Raw genomic sequence first — 5,000 nt, 5'->3', positions numbered from 1 at the left:
GCTCACAGAGAGGATGAAACCACCAGGGAGACTGTAAGAGGGGTGAGGCTGCAAGACAACAGCCTGCGGAAGACACCTCCCCACTCCAGCCTGAATCCAAACCGCCTTCGCCCTGTTGTCATAGCATTTTACAACGGAGGCCACTGCGCAAGTCAGACGCGGGGCCGCAGGGCTTGCTGGGTGTTGTAGTCCGGGCGGCCGAGCGCGAGCTGTGGGGATGATTTCCCGTGTCGCCCGTATGGAGTAGAGTGGCTACCGGGCTGGGTAGGGCTGGGCGCCTCAGAACCAACCTAAACAGGCCTGTCCCTCAGGGCATCGGCGGCGGAAGTCCCGCCCCTGTGGGGGTTCTCGTGCCACAGACCACGCCCTCCTGAGCTTAGGTGTTATCCTAGTGTCTAGGCCTGAGCATGTAAATGGTTTTCCTGTTTGAATCTGTTTTCATTCTTTCCTTGGCCTAACTGCTGTAGCCAAGATTTCAAGCACTACGTATTGAATAACAGTGAAGAGTAGACCCCCTTGTTTCATTACTTGTTTAGAAAACATATCTACAGTTTCTCCCATGTAGTATAATATAGGTTATACGTTAATTTATATAGTCTAGATGGCTAATCTTTGTTGTCAACCTGATACACCTAGAAAGAGGTGACCTCAACTGAAAATTCCCTCCATTCAGTTAACCGGTTGGCAAGTCTGAGAGCATTTTCTTGATTGCTTAGTGATGTGGGAGAGCCCAGCCCACTGTGGGCTAGGCTGATGGGTCTGGGCATATAAGAAAGAGAACCAGAGAGCAGCTGTCCTCCACAGTACCCGCTTCAGCCACTGCCCTGCTTGGGTTCCAGAACTGACTTCCTAAACAGTGGACTGTAACCTGTAAGATGAGAAAGGCACAATATGTTCTCCACGCCATTTTTGGTCATGATACTTATCAAAGCAACAGAAAGCAAGCTGCTGCAGCTCCGTGGCGTTGGGGTATGGCCACTACTTTCTTCAGGCCTTTTATCATAAAAGAATATTAAATTTTGTCAAAGGCCTTTTCTGTGTGTACTGAGACGACCATGCGATTTCTCTCCCCGAATCTTTCTGTATTGAATTACATTTATTGACATGCATCTGTTGGACTGTCCTGGCATGCCTCGAATGAAGCCAAGTTTGTTCACCCTATATTTTTTTTAGAAATATGATATTAAATTATGTGTATTTCTGGAAATTTCTACATGATAGGTTTTTTTTGTTGTTGTTGTTTGGTTTGGTTTGGTTTGGTTTTTTTAGTTTGGTTTTGGTGATTGCTTTGCTCTTACCAAGTTTTTGGTATCAGAATGAAGTTAGCGTCATAAGATGAATTTGCAAATGTTCTTTCCAGTTCTATTTCATGAGGAAATTTGTTTCTTGGATTTATTATATCTGTGCATATGAGGGTTTGGCCTGCATGAATGTAAGTGCACCATGTGCATGCCTTGTGCTTACAGAGGGCAGCCCAGTGCTTCTGGAGAGCAGAAGAGAACACTATATTCCCTTGAACTTGAGTTACAGACCACTGTGCACCTACACACACATGCTGAGAATGGAACTCAGGTCTTACGGAAGAGCTTTATTTGCTATTAACCATGGAGACATCTCTCAAGCCACCTATTTTATGGGAATTTTTTATGTTAATTCTTAGCATCTGATCGAATGACAGAGTGAGCTCCTCCAGTTCGGAGGTTTGTTTATTCCAGAGACTGCTCCTGCTCCCAGGCCCTTGCCTGTCGCTGCTCAGCTCCAGCTGTGTACAGCTCCAGCTGTATACACCCTCCTCATGGAACGTTGGTCATGTGATTCTAGAGAAGTATCCTTTCCTTCTCGATTTTTTAATTTGGGATCCACTTTTTAAACATGACACTGGTGATCCCTCTGAATTTCACGAGTATCCACGTGGCATCCTGTTTTCATCTCCACTCGCAAATAATTTAGAGAGGTCTCCTCTTTCTTTTGCTTAGTTTGGCTGAAAGTGTCTACTTTGGTCTTTGCTAAGATTCAGCTCTTCCATGGACATTTATTATTCTTTTTTTTCTAATATATTTTTATTACTTGAGAATTTCATACAATGTATTTTTAAATTATTTTTATTTTAAGTATATGTGGATTTTGAATAAGAACTAATCAAGCTTGATAACTGTCTTAATCAGGGTTTTACTGCTGTGAATAGACACCATGACCAAAGCAACTCTTATAAGGACAACATTTAATTGGGGCTGGCTTACACGTTCAGAGGTTCAGTCCATTATCATCAAGGCAGAACTTGGCAGCATCCAGGCAGGCATGGTGCAGGTGAAGCTAAGAGTTCTACATCTTCATCTGAAGGCTGCTAGCAGAATACTGGTTTCCAGGCAGCTAGGATGAGGGTGTTAAAGCCCACACCCACAGTGACACACCTACTCCAAAAAGGCCACACCAACTCCAACAGGGCCACACCTTTTAATAATGCCACTCCATGAGTTGAGTATATACAAACCATCAAATTTCATTCCGTGACCCCCATAGGCTTCTTCAAACATATGTGTCCATGGTGGCCATACCTAAACATAGCAAAATGCAAAATACATTTAGTCGAACTTCTAAAGTCCCTATCATCTATAGCAGTCTCAACAATGTTAAAAGTCCAAAGTTCAAGGTCTCTTCTGAGATTTATCCAATCACTTTACTGTAATCCCTAAATCAAGACAGGAAACCAGCTGGGCAAACTCCAAACTCTGCATCTCCACGGCTATGTCAAAGCAGTCTTCATATCTCCAACTCCCTTTTCATCTTTGTTGCCTGCAACAAACTTCTTTCTTCTGGTCTGGTTCCACTCCCTGTTAGCAGCTTTCTTCAAGAGATAGACCACGGCTCTGGCATCTTGAATATATTGGCAACTTCAGTGTTAGAGCTTCTTGTTTCAATGTTTAGATCCACACATGATCTTCTGGGTTCCTCCAAAGGGCTGGCATCACTTCTCCAGCTCTGCCCTCTGAAGCACTCTAAGCTCAGGTTGATTCACTCCATTGCCACTGCTGTTCTTGGTGATCATCTATGGTACTGGAATTTACAATACAATGGGGTCTTCCGCTGTAACTAGGCTTCACCAATAGCCTCTCAAAGGCTCTTCATGGAGCCAAGCCTCAACTCATTTGCATGATCCCTTCAGTCCTGGGCCATCAACTGCAACTGAGGCTGCACTTTCACCAATGGCCTTCCATGGCCTTTCACAGTGCCGAGCCTCAGCTGCTCTTCATGACTCCTTTAATACCATATATTTTATATTTTTTCCTTTCTAATTTTGCTATGCTTGTTCACAGTGGTTCATACCCATAATCCCAGCACTTGGGCGGCTGATGTAAGAGGAGCATGAGTTTGAGAGCAGCCTGGGCTGTATAATAGGATGTAGAACCAGGGGAAAGAGGCAGAGGTCGCTCAGTAAGTGACATGCTTGCCATTCTGTTACGTGAAATATAAAAAAGCACCAACCCACACTAATGCCGGCTACTCTCTGGCCCCAGCGGTCTCTCTGGCCCTGGCAGCTAGCCTCATGTAGCGACTGCCCATCTAGCTGTCACAAATCCCAGTAACCAGGTAAAATCAAAACTCTAGAGGCTTGTAATTTATCAGTCAGGTTTAAATTAGCAAATTCTCAACCCACAAACTGCTCGCACAATGAACTCAAAACTCAATTGCTATAATCACAAGGTATACACCTAGACGGGTCAAACACACCCTACTTATTATTTAATCACCTAAGAAATCCCCAATACTTGTGGCTTCCAGGACTGCGAGTTTCTGGTTCCTCTTCCTCTCTATAGGTCCCATCTTTATGAGGAATAACCTCATAAACTTAGGAAGTTTACCGGTACAACCCCCATTCAAATTCCCATGATGGGGGCTGACTTCCAATGCTCTCGCCTCTTCCTGTTGGTGCACATCTGCTATCCCATCCCGTGGGGAGTGGAAGCAGGAGGAGAAGAGGTTCAGGGTCATCCTCTGCTACGTGAAGGGTTCAGGCTAGCCTAGGCTACATGGGAACTTGTCTGGAAACACAAAGATGAAATAAAATACAAACAAGGAAGACTTTCCCACTAGTTTTTGTTTTTTTGACTTTCCCACTAGTAAGAATATCTTCTAGACACTACATTTGCTAACTAAATTTGAGTGTCTCACAAAGCACTTGACATGGCTGGCGTAGGCAGTCTCTGCCTGTGGCTAGATCGACTTCCAGAAAGCAGTTCTTCCTAGATAAGTGCTTTCTCTTTAATGATTTTTTGTTGTTTTTTTTTTTTTTGGTTTTTCGAGACAGGGTTTCTCTGTATAGCCCTGGCTGTCCTGGAACTCACATTGTGGACCAGGCTGCCCTCAAACTCAGAAATCCACCTGCCTCTGCCTCCCAAGTGCTGGGATTAAAGGCATGCGCCACCACGCCCGGCTGATTTTTTTAAAGATGTATTTATTTACTTATTTATTTATGTATATATGAGTATGCTGTAGCTGTACTGATGGTTGTGAGCCATCATGTGTTGCTGGGAATTTGAATTCAGGACTCTGCTCACTCTGGTCAACCCGACTCGTTCTGGCCCTGCTCGCTCCTGCCTATTATTTATTATTATATGTAAGTAGACTGTCGCTGTCTTCAGACACAGCAGAAGAGGGCATCAGATCTCACTACAGATGGTTGTGAGACACCTTGTGGTTGCTGGTATTTGAACTCAGGATCTTCATAAGAGCAGTCGGTGCTCGTAAACACTGAGTCATTTTTCCAGTCCTTAATGGTTTTTTAAAACACAAATTTACTTAGTGTGTGTACATATGCACAGAGTAAAGATCAGAGGACAACTTGTGGCAGTCAGTTCTATCTTCCGCCATATTGGTCTTGAAAGACCCACAACGTGAGGACTCCCTCACGTTCTGACTCAGGAGAGGCGACACCCCAAAATCACCCACAAGAAACGGTCTTGCTGCAACTTGCAAGAGGATTTTTATTCGAGAGCGTTCTC

The 5,000-nt window shown here is 44.3% G+C and overlaps 1 protein-coding gene across 7 annotated transcripts in view; it reads right to left on the bottom strand.

The window, feature by feature from the left end:
• Positions 1-305, bottom strand: part of Bbs9 (Bardet-Biedl syndrome 9) — a 406,692-nt gene extending 406,387 nt beyond the window's left edge. For all 7 annotated transcript variants that reach the window (XM_029481549.1, XM_029481548.1, XM_021173327.2 and 4 more), the window contains exon 1: positions 1-305. This exon is cut by the window's left edge. The gene's annotated coding sequence lies outside the window, so the exon portion shown is untranslated.
• Between the last annotated feature and the right edge of the window lie 4,695 nt (positions 306-5,000).

The sequence above is a fragment of the Mus caroli genome, chromosome 9, assembly GCF_900094665.2.
Source record: "Mus caroli chromosome 9, CAROLI_EIJ_v1.1, whole genome shotgun sequence".
Taxonomy (NCBI): Eukaryota; Metazoa; Chordata; class Mammalia; order Rodentia; family Muridae; genus Mus; species Mus caroli.
This window is presented reverse-complemented; position numbering and strand designations above follow the sequence as displayed.